Here is a 13,013-nt window from a genome sequence, read left to right as displayed (position 1 = left end):
TCTAACTCATATAGTGTCCATGCGGCTCGACTGTGGAATCATCTCCCATCCACCATCAAAGATGTTACTACATTATCTCTGTTTAAATTACGTCTGAAGAAACATCTCCTTTCTCTTCCTTAATCTCTCCTCCTTTCCTTTTTCCTCTTTCCTCTTTTTTCCTTTTTCCCATTGAGTAATAGTTTTGATTTAAGGTAATTTATAAACAAATACGTTTATTTATATTTTTATATATTTTTAGCTTTTTAATCTTTTTTTTTTAATGAATATGTTCTGTAACTTGAATTATAAAAATAAAATTTTAATTTTATTGGTTGGTTGGAAGAAATTGCCATTTGGCAATAAGCCTGCCAATGTACAAATAACATTATGTACAAAAAGTTAAATAAAAAAAATAAAAAATATCTGATATTTTTTTATAGCTTACCTGTAAATAAAATCACCACTCGCACTGGTCGGTAGTGTATCTTCGTAATCACTCTAGAGAATTTATCTTCAACTATACCGTCAAGGTGAAGGTATGACGTCTTTATCTCCTCATCATAATCGAGGCCCAAGAAACACAACTCTAAGAATTAGCGTGTTTTCATTATTTCGTTATTTCAATTTGAAACACCCGATACACAATATTTATGTATGTAACCACATGTATGTATAAAGCGGAATAGGCTGTAATTAAAATCCCGTCTGCACATTAAAAATTAATCAATTCGGATTGATTGAGGATCTCAGGGAGAACTGATTCATATTATTCGTAATAATATCGAACCCCCAGAAATATTTACACTGTCATAGGTAAATCTGAATTTAAATCAGTGGGTTCAAAAATTGGGCTTTTTGGGGGGCCCTCGATCTTGACCGAGATAGCCTCCAGTAGCTCAATCACAAATAACTATCGACGAGCTTAAAAACATGCTAAGCATTTGAGCGATCACAATGAACAAAAGTGAACATTCAACAATGTTTGAGTAGGTCCAAATGCTTGTAGACTGGCTGGATTTCCTCCCTAGGGAGTTGTTCATATTTAAATTTGTTGCAACAAAGAGGAAAAACATTTTTGAGAGGGGAATATGGAAGTCTAGGCATTTACAGGGAGGGCTTATGACCTGTCATTGGCTGGTTTAAGGTTTCAGCTCTTTTACTTCACAAAAGTCAACAGATGAAGTTGAGGAAATGTGGATGTTCAAACATAGGCAGAATGGTGAATGTGACATAGTGTGAAATTGTAAATTTCTCCCTAGGGAGGAAATTCATATTTAAATTTATTTCAACAGAGAGGGAAAACATTTTTGAAACGGGAATCACATTCCGTCTCAAAAATGTTTTTGAGATGGGAACATTTTTGAGACGGAAATCCATGTTCCCATCTTAAAAATATTTTCCCTCTCTGTTGAAATAAATTATTTTTATTATTATTATTAATATCATTATACATGCATTTGTTGAGGACAGAGACACAGTTTATAGCGACACAATCAGGAACGACCCATGTCTGTGAACTTGCTCCGACTCGCTAGAAAATCCGTGTTGAGTCGGGGCACTTGTAATGCATTCACAACCATACATTCACACACATATTTATTTATTTATTATCATTATATTACAAACACAAAATTATAATTTATGTAAAGTTGCTTTGACTGTGTAACTAGGATTAATTACCCCGTTCTAAGGCAGTCAAAAAAATATAAAAAACAGAAATTAATTTATAGAAACAGTTATAAAGATACAGGACAAAGTGAAAAACAAAGTAAAAAATGGAGTAAAAACATGGTAAAAAATGTAGTAAAAACATACTTAAATTGTAGTAAAAACAGTAAAAATGTAGTAAAAACACAATAAAAATGAAGTAGAAACATAGTAAAAATGTAGTAAAAAAACGTAGCAAAAAAATGATAAAAACAAAGTAACAAATGCAGTGAAAACACAGTAAAAACCATGAAAATATATAAATATGTCTATAAAAATATTTTGAAATAAACATATATATTCGCACATACATATTTATATTATATTTTATACATACATATACATATATATTAAGTTTATACACATCATTGATACTTTATAATAATATAAATATAAATAACTCCCTAGGGAGGAAATCCAGCCAGTCTGTAAGCATTTGGACATACTCAAACATTGTTGAATTAACTACCTGGTAAAAGAAGAGGTATAAAAATAGGAAAATTGTTTTCAGGCGTAGCCTAGTAGGTGATTTGGTTCAGCCGGATGAATCTCACCCACGCGAGAAAGGTTTCAGCTCTTTTACTTCACAAAAGTCAACAGATGGAAGAGTTGAGGAAATGTGGATGTTCAAACATGGGCAGAATGGCGAATGTTACACAGTGTGTAAAGTGGCCACTTAAACCAGCCAATGAGATGTCATAAGCCCTGTAAATGCCTAGACTTCCATATTCCTGTCTCAAAAACGTTTTCCCTCTCTGTTGAAATAAATTTAATTAATGAACATGCTTAAGTTATCGCAGTTATAAGTCAACGCGTGTGTAATCTCTAAGTCAACGCTCGTGTCTGTTTATTTTTTGTTTTCCTCGTAAATAAATACAGTTCACTGGCGAAAAATCGGCGTTTATTGTAAAAAAGAATACAATATTGCATTTGCAAAATAGTAAGGAGTATGTAACTAATACAAAAAAGTGAAAATTATACTACAATTACAATGGCGACTGCTTTTCTAGATATTTGGTTGCCAACCGCTGGCTAAATGCAATGAATAGCGCGCTGTTCCAGTTGGCGCAGGACCGGAATGCCTACTCTAGAGTGATCGCCAACGTCGGGGAGACCTGATATGGCACAGAAAGAAGAAGAAGCGCGATAAATAATAAATAAATAAAAATAGTAGTTTTGGAATATTTTCCATATTTACTCCGGTGATATTCAAATATGTGATTGCGCAGCAGGATTATACGTCGCGAAACGTAAATATGTTGACATTTAATATTAGGTGTTCGCGGATGTTGCATTGTGATCGCGAATACGATAAACAACCATGGTGAGAATTTTTTACCACGTCGCTTATTAGCACGTCGATAGTTTTTTGTGATTAAGCTACTGGACGTCCGCTGCTGATTGCTCGTCGCAGTTCATGTCAGAAATACGGGACGCGAACCTGACTTAAGAGGATGCGCAGGAACTGGCAGCCGACAGGGATGCCTAGAGGATCTTTGCGGACACCATATGCTCCAACTAGGGGATATGGAATGATGATTGTGATCGCGATAACAATGAACAACCATGGTGAGGAATTGTTATCACGTCGATAGATATTTGTGATTGAGCTACAGGGCTAATGCACCTATAGATTACATAATATATACGAAATCAACAAATGGAAGAATTTAAGAAATATGGATGTTCAAACATAGGCAAAATGGTGAATGTTATACAGTATGTAAAGTGGCAACTTAAACCAGCCAATGACAGGTCATAAGCCCTGTAAATGCCTGGACTTCCATATTCCCTTATTTAAGGTATTCTCCATCCCTGTTGTAATTTGTTAATATTATTTTGTATTAAAAAAAATAAAGCCATTTATGCCGGGCTACCCTTTAGGGTGGAGTAGGCAGGTACCCAGTGAGTAAATAATTTATGGGTTCGGCATATGGCAACACTCGATAGAACTCGGAAAATTCAAATTTAATTTCAATACTTTTTCTGTTCCAATTTTGACAGGTAAAATTCCAACACGTCAATACTCAAATTATAATATGCGTACTGCAATCAGTGTTAAAAAAACTGTGTTTTGAGTTAAGAATCATATTCAATAGAATTCAATTGATTTACATTTTTGCTTACAAATATTATTGATTATTTAATTATTTTTTCTCGTTTCACCATTATATAGTCTCATCTTGTATAAAATTACTATTGGTATTTTCTTTAGAGTAATTATGCGTAACCTAGAAAGAAGCCCTATCACTTTGTTTGATAGAACGCAAGCGATGTTGGTTTGTTGGTTAGCAACCAATTGGTGGCCATTTTGTTTTATTTGACAACATAAACATAACGGTTCGATCGGATGCTTTTGTAGCTGTGCTTGGCTTTGTTTGTAAATAACTTGGCTATTTACGTTATGATAAATAAAAATCTACTTTGACGAATTGCAGTATGTTTGGTTGCAGCAGTAGGAGCGTCAAATGTGTTAAAGGAGTTAGTTTTCACAGGTAATTGATTCCGAATATTTTCCCATGATTTACATTGATGTTTGGCAGTTATTGTTCCGACACGTGTTTTGTCTCACTCTTTGCTTAAAAATTTTCTTATATCAACATATTTACTTCAGATACATTTTTTTCTTAATTTAGGGGATAAATTTGTGAATCAAAGTATGTTTACTTTTGATAATGACAGTTGATTATGGGCAATATGTCGAGGCCGCACTAGGCATCCAAATAAAGTTTGAGTTTTTATCGAGTAGAGGTCGATTCAAACTTTACTCGAAAATAGCAACGTTAACCTTGAAATCGCATCTTAAATGTGGTGTTCAAATTTCAGGCCACCACGACTCGCCATTTCGGAGATGTGACGGACAAACAAACAAACTCAACACAGGACTTTGGATCGATGGAGTTGGGATTTATGTCTCAATAAATATAATATAAATATATTGTGAATAAAATGAATAAATAAATAAAAAATAAACACACATATGTATTTTCAGTTTTATAAAATAACTATAGGCGAAATATAAAAAAAATGGATTGGAATAACCCTGCAATGATAAATACACAGGTAACCATTTTTTTTTTTTAAAGAAAAAGAAATATTTACGTTCTTATGATTTACCCAAATATTTAATTTTGAGGGCCATTTTCAACAAGTTGTAAATAACTCACTATTAGAAAATGGAATCAAGTTGGGGTAGAGTGGGATTCGAACCACGGACCTTTGGTCTGTGAGTCCGAGACACTAGCCACGGGACCACAACCCGATTAAAAAAGTATTTACAATGCAAATTAATATCTATTTGGCAATTCTCAACCTGACGATAGTCATATGATGGTTTTCCTACGTTTGGGCTTCTCTCTAAGTTACGCATTATTACTCTGAGTTCTCTCTAAGTTACGCATTATTCTCTATTATTTCAATTTGTTGCGACAGAGAGGGAAAACACTTTTGAAAGGGGAATATGGGAGTCTAGTTATTTACAGGGCTGGTTGAAGTAGCCACTTTTCACACTGTGTAACATTATCATTCTGCCAATGTTTTAACATCCTGATCTCCTCAACTCTTCCATCTGTTCACTTTTGTAAAGTAAAGGGGCTGAAACCTTTATCATGTGGGTGAGCATTTGGACATACTCAAAACATGGTATAATTATTTAATAATGTTTTCATAAATTATCATAAGATTTTAAGTTTTGTCTCACTCTTTGGTGCGCCTGAACTACTGAGCTCGATAAAATTAAATATCCCAACTAGAAACCTCAGGCAAAACTTACTCTTTCATACCGATAACCATAGAACTAACTATGGTTTTCATTCCCCTATGCCCAGAATTCGGTCTGCCAACAAACATACCAGTCTTGATTTCTTTGATAGCAAGTTGTCTTCTTTCAAACGATATATTGTTAGTGTAGATATATTGTTATTATATTATTTCATAATTTTGTAATAGAACACTGTTATGTTAAATGTATTAATGTTTATGTTTACGTACCGTCTAGGTGATTTCCAAAAGTTATAGGGGAAGGGTGTACAAAATGACATAGGCGGGTAAAATGACACAGTAATCATATCTCAGAAACCAAACTCTTGGTCATGTTTGAACCTGCACTAAAATGAGCACTGGTACGACACATAAATACTCACCAATTTTTAGGACGCTTATGGCGACCGCCCGAGGAGGACGTGTTGCGGGTTATTTTGTGAAATAAAACAATATTTTTGTTGCGCGGACACCGAAGATATTATTATTATTTTATTTGTATTATTCTACAACACAAACTGAAAGGATATGTTGTGTCATTATTAATCTTCATGATAAACTTTAATATTGTTAAAATTTACTAAGTGCAATGTGATATTTTTTAATGTTTTTAAAAACTCACGCAGTGGGGCAAAACGACATATGTACCGGTTGGGTAAAATGATATATTATGTCATTTTTCCCCACTTAATACTTTTATTTCTTTAGAAGAATAACAATGCTTCGCAATTATGTGCGTAAAACATGACATTTGAATACAACTCCAAATATATCAGAGGCTAAAGCTAAAGGTTCCAAAAAACATATCCAGGAAAAGTGTAAACAAGGTATATGTAAAAAAAATATTATTGATTCAGACACTGAAGACCTTCTACTTACAGACGATGAAGATGACTGCTCATGCATTTATTGTAATGAGTTATAAACGAGATCAAAGCCAGGTGAAATATGGTTAAAATGCATAAAGTGTGGAAACTGGTTTCATGCAGAATGTGCTGGTTTAAATAAAAAAAAACAAGATTTTTGTTTGTGAAGTGTGTATTTAATATCTTAATTCTTTAATATTCATAAAAAAACTAATCAGTTCTGTTTTTAAAAAGTGTTGAATAATCATCCCATCTAAGTTTATATCGTATGTCATTTTGTACACCCGGTGGGGCAAAACGGTTTTTTGCAGTATGTTTTTATTTTTGTATTTTTATTTGATAGATTTGTATTTTTTCCTACAACAACAGTGCTAAGATGTTAAAAAATAGTGTACATTTTGAACCAAAGAGATTTTTTACGTTCTCTGTAGAGCAAGGCATCCTGTTCTTAACCTTCCCGTAAGACGGTCCGATGGGAGGCTCTCCTTATGCACCTGGAGCATACAACACTTTCCGTAGATATCCTCGACTCTTAAAACATTATATTTTTTGAACAGTTCGGTAGTTGAGAACAAGGATGGTTTATAAAGTATTATTTAAATGATTTTTTTCTGTAGAACTTTTAAGGGTCTAAGATGAGCGTTATAAGCCCCTCCCCATCCAACTATTGCAAATTGTGACCAACATGTTTTTATGAAAAAGAGCAAATCATCTTCAGAAGATTGGGTGGGAATAGTTATAATTTGATTGATTAATGTATTTTGTTATTGTATAATTTCTTTAAAATATATATGTATTTCAAGTAATTAATAACGTGTACAGTACGAGTATATTAATATTTCATACTCGATTTTTTAAAAATATTTTTATTTTTAAGTACTCTTTATACCACATATATGTAAATGGCAGAAATGCCGTATATAAATAAATAAATAAATAAATATTGAATGATTGACTGTACTAGAGCATAATAAACTGTCTTCAATTGATCCGTCGATAAAATACCTCTCAGCTTTAAAAATATGTATATAAAGTGTTATAAAATAAATATATAATAGCGTAATTCAAAACCGTCTCTAAATCTTGCAAAAACAGATTTCAATTATACTACTCGACATTGCAAACTTAGCATCTCCATTGAGTTGGTGAAGCATAATTACAAATTTCGCAATTATTTTTTCAGAGTTTTTCGCAAATATCTCAGTCACTCCTTCAACGAAGATTTTTAAGTTTGCTTCTTGAATCTTTAATGTTGCTAGTATAGGAGTAACGCGTCTTTTTGTCATACAATGAATAAAGCTTATTGTTTTAAATTCAGGATGAATCGCCGTGGTTAGGGAAGATTATTTCTGTTTTCTTCCAGAATTGTTAAAGATATCAATTCATTCAAAAGCTGTTCGGCTGATTTCTTTGTTCTTAAAATAAATGGCAAAACATTATGGCGCCTCTCGAAGCCCTACTTGAAAAATTGACCATTTAATTCGGTGTCACAATTATTACATTTTGAAACAAACGAATTCATTAATTAAACAAGTTGTCATCAACAATGTTACAAGTTCGTTCGAATTTTTGTAGACAAAGACTGGATTTAACCCCCTAGAAGTAGTAGTAGTAATAAAAGCTGGTGACTTTCATTAAATTTGATCGCGTCACTAAAACATACCCTTTGTTTGATTATTGACCTCTGTCTATAATCATCCTTTTACGTCTTGATCCCTTAAAAAACTTTTTCAATATTGCCTCCGCCAAACTACTATTATTTGTAGAAAAATCAACTTTTTTAGACAATGTAAATTACTGAAGTTTCAAAGTCGGTAAAGCGAAATAAAGGGGTGCTTATTCAGAACAATACTTCAAAAACAATGCCTTGAAATTATCGAAAAAATGCTTTTTATGTCGTTGTGAGTTCTGCGGGGTCGACGTCATGGCAGTGGCGAACGGTGACTTTTTTTATAGGTAAGCTACATTTTTTTTCAAAATTTGTACCTGCATGTACATCCATGCATATAAGTATTAAAGTATGTACAGGTACACGGCTTCTTTTTATATGGATTTGTACAAAAATACCTAGTTATTTTTAATTAAAATAATTATTACCAATAATCCAACAAACAAACAACCATTAATAACTTCGCGAAATATTCAATTCAATTCAATTAATTTATATAAATATAACTTATACATTACAAAAATATTTTCAATACGTACATACTATAAAAAAGAAAAAAAAATATGAAAGAGATTCATGTCAAAGTAGTAGGAGAATCCTGCTCCGGAAAGCCCCTTTGGATACATGGAACAGATCAATATCCAGAGCGATGTTGTTAAACATAGCGGTAGCCCTTCCAACAGGCATAACCATAGGCAGATTGGTTCCGTATATCAGAATATGAAACAATTTATGCTGGCGCTGTCTTAGGTAATTATCAGGAACATACAAACCAATGCTCATCACAATCTCAGAATTATTCATTATATTTTTTTTCATATTTTTTAACATCTTTATCAGATCACTTATCGAAATCAGCTGATTAGCATGTTTTTAAGCACGTCGATAGTTATTTGTGATTAAGCTTCAGGGTTCTAATTCCGTTTCACATACCGAACTGTATTTTTCCTCCGCCCAGTTAATAACAATAAAAGTATATTTTTTGTAGATACATGCAGCAAATGATTAAATGAGAAGTGAGTATTTAAAACAGACAAAAGACGATCTAAAACACGAACAATAAATTGTAAAGCCTTCCTTTTGTATCGGGTTTTCTCTGTATAAATGTTTCTCTCGGTTCTTTTGTGTACCATTTCATATTGTCTACACATGCGAGATATTGGGTCACAATATCCTGTATCGGAGGAGAAATGATCAGCTCTGAATATGTCCGGATTACGTGGCCGGATCAGCGCGTATACATAACACTAATTTCTCAATACATACAATTAATCTACAGACATATACAAGAGCGTATTGATAATGAAACTACCTAGCGCTAGATGGCAGAACAAAAACAAAAAATATATTTTTTTCCAAATTGCAATCTGTCAAACGGCAGCTGTTAAAATGTCACCCAAATTCATCGATTAGTTTATTTGTTGTAGTCGTTTGAAGTAAACGACTTTTGTGTTTCTTAAAAAATGGAAAAAAGCGAATTTCGTGCAGTGATTAAACACTATTATTTGAAAGGGAAAACGGCGAAAAAGACAAAAGAAAAGTTCGATAAACATTACGGTGAGTCTGTTCCGTCAGATTACATGGTTAAATATTGGATTGCTGAATTTAAACGCGGCCGAACAAGCACTGCAACAATACCATCAACAGGAAGGCCAAAAGAGGTGGTTACTTAAGAAAATATCAAGAAAATCCTCGATATAGTTATGAATGATCGCCAAGTGAAATTGTGTGAGATTGTTGAAATAATAAACATATATGAATGTGTGTTCAACATTTTGCATAAACATTTGCATATGAAAAAGCTAACGGCAAAATGGGTGCCGCGTTTGCTCATTGTCGAACAAAAACGAGTTCGAGATACCACTTCACAGCAGTGTTTAGACATGATAAGGCGTAATCCTGTTGATTTTTGCCGTCAATAAAACGTGAGTGCACCACTATACATCTGCAACCAAAAATCAATCGAAACAATGGGTGGAAGCTGGTGGAAGTGCTCCGAAGAAGGCAAAGGCGGTGAAATCAGTTGGCAAGGTTATGGCCACTGTATTTTGGGATGCACTCGGAATATCACTCATAGATTTTCTTGAAAAAGGATCCAAAATCACAGGAAATTATTATCGTGCATTATTGGATCAATTGAATGATGCAATCAAGGAAAAACGACCACATTTAAATAAGAAAAAGTGCTCTTTCTTCAAGACAACGCACCGGTTCGCACAGCATTAGATACGATGCTGAAATTACGTGAAATACACTTTGAATTGGTTGATCATCCACCTTATAGTCTAGATTTAGCTCCTAGTGACTTTTTTCTGTTTCCAAACTTGAAAAATGGCTCGCAGGAAAAAGATTCAGCTCAAACAAAGAAGTGATTATCGAAACTGACGCGTATTTTGAAAGGTCTTTTAGCACCCGGTGCTGGTGCATCCAATAATCTACATCTCAACTTAAGTAAGTGCAAGGTTTTAAGATTTTTTCGTCTGAAAAATCCAATCATATACGACTACTCACTGAACGATGAAATATTATCATCTGTGTCTAGTATACGAGATTTAGATTTATTTATTTATTTATTTATTAATGAAATCATACAGTCTTTATATAAAACAAGGAACAAATTAACAATTTTAAAAAGTAAGACCAATTACAGATTTCACACTAATGAATGCAGGAGGAGAGGGGAAAAATAATTTTATTCTAAAAAAGTAAAAATAAAAATATTACATAAAAAGTTCATAAAAAGGAGAAGACATTGTAAAGCTACTCTACTTTCCTCCCTCTCTCTCTGCTTCCATGAACATTTCAATTTAATTGTAAAAAAAAATCACAACTAACAATAAATTATTCGATGCGGTAGTAGATGTAGGTAAGTATAAATTAAGAGTTGAAATCAAATGATTAAAATCAAAAGTAAAAGTTAAAATTAAAATGAAAAGTTTAAATTAAAAGTTAAAATTAAGAATTCAAATTAAAAAGTTAAAATTGAAAGACAAAATTAAGAATCAAATTAAAAGTTAAAAGTCAAGCAGGAGATAAATTTAAAATGTCTTGAACTGATCTGATAAAAATATGGTATTTACAATGTAGTATGTCGATGTCACTAAAACTGTCATTATAGGTAATCTGTATTCTTCGTAGAGTGCTATTTTTTAAATAATTAGTCATTGAGTTAGGAATGTCGAAGAGTACAGATTGACGAGTTCTACGGACAGGGACTCGATATGAAATGCCTCTAGCAATTTCTGGGCTATCAATTACGTTATTAACAATTTTGTATAGAAATCTCATATCCAACATGGTACGCCGAGTTGCGAGATTTTGAACCTTGTGAAAATCAGCTGACTCAGTCCTACTTGAGAATGAAACATTATTTCTGAAATCTAATCGTCTAAGAAAATAATTTTGAATATGTTCAATACGATTTTTGTACGTATTACTTGACACTAAACCTTTTTTTACAATTCATATTGAATATGATATCAACTAATCCTAAAAACTTCTTGGATTTATTAACAGAAGCACAACTGACTTCAAAAATATCAATACCCTTAAACTCTCTTCTGTTTCCTAGTTCGCTCGCACCTAGAGTATTCCTCTGTTATCTGGTCTCCGTATATGATGTTCACATTAAGAATATTTAATCAGTTCAATATCGATTTTTGAGAAAGATAGGCTGGAGGTTGGGCTTATCCAGAAACTAGCTTCAATATATCTTCTCTTAAAGACCGTCGAAATAAATCCGACCTTATGGTCCTATTTAAAATTCTCAACTCACTCTTTGATGCGCCTGAACTACTGAGCTCAATAATATTAAATATCCCAACTAGAAACCTCAAACGAAACTTACTTTTTCATAGCGATAACCATAGAACTAACTATGGTTTTCATTCCCCTACGCCCAGAATCCTCAGGTCTGCCAACAAACATACCAGTCTTGATTTCTTTGATAGCAAGTTGTCTTCTTTCAAACGATCACTGAATCGAATTCAATTATAAACACCTCTCTTCCGCTTCCACTCCCACCGAGTCTACTATATATAACATTGTGTCTTTCTACTTTTTTTACAGTTATTTTCTATGTATAAATGTGTCCATAAAAATGCCTATTGGGCGTATATATAAATAAATTTAAATAAGTGACCATCACGCATAATAAAACCTTTTATTTTTTAAGCTTATTAATTTTTAATTGGCGCATAAATAAGGTCGACGCCAAAATAATCATCGTTTAAATTTGATTAATCCTATTACAAACTCCCAAAAATAAACAAACGCAATATACAGCCGGCCTCGTGGTGTAATGGTCAGCGCATTTGCCTACCATGCAAGAGGTCTTGGGTTCAATCCTCAACATGGTTGATATGAAATATTATTTAAAAGGGTGTTACACTAGAATATTTCATAGTTCCTAGACTGGTACCTAAAACGAAAGACTGATCACCTTACTTTAATGTTACACACATGAAAACACCAGCGAAGCAATAGAATCGATGTCTAATACACTAAATTGCGTGTCAACATGGACAAAAGAGTGTGGTTTACTAATAAACCCATCTAAAACACAAATTATGTTTGCGGGTAGTCAAAGATTGCTTAGTAAGCTAGACATACCTTCACTTAATCCTCTTATTGTCAATGATACCAATATTCAATACAGGAAATCCGTAAACAATCTAGGAGTACAAATGGATGAACATCTCTGCTGGGGAGCTCATACTAATGAATTAAGCCGCAAAATATTCTTCAGTCTACACTCACTTGGAAGGTTGCAAAAATTCTTACCCATTAATACTAAATGCGCCCTTGTACAAGCATTACTACTGCCCATTCTAGATTACGCTGATGTTTCCATGACTGATTTAAGCTGTGAGCAACTCGAACGACTTGAACGACTTCAGAATACATGCATAAGGTACATTTTTGATCTTAGGAAATATGACCACATTTCTGATTATCGTAGGCAACTGAAATGACTCAAAATTAGACAGCGGAGAGACTATCACTCCCTCTCACTTCTGTTCAATGTTCTT

This window comes from Micrasema longulum, unplaced genomic scaffold, assembly GCF_059751315.1.
Source record: "Micrasema longulum isolate JH-2025_06_02 unplaced genomic scaffold, ASM5975131v1 h1tg001563l, whole genome shotgun sequence".
Taxonomy (NCBI): Eukaryota; Metazoa; Arthropoda; class Insecta; order Trichoptera; family Brachycentridae; genus Micrasema; species Micrasema longulum.
Note: the sequence above shows the minus strand (reverse complement) of the source record.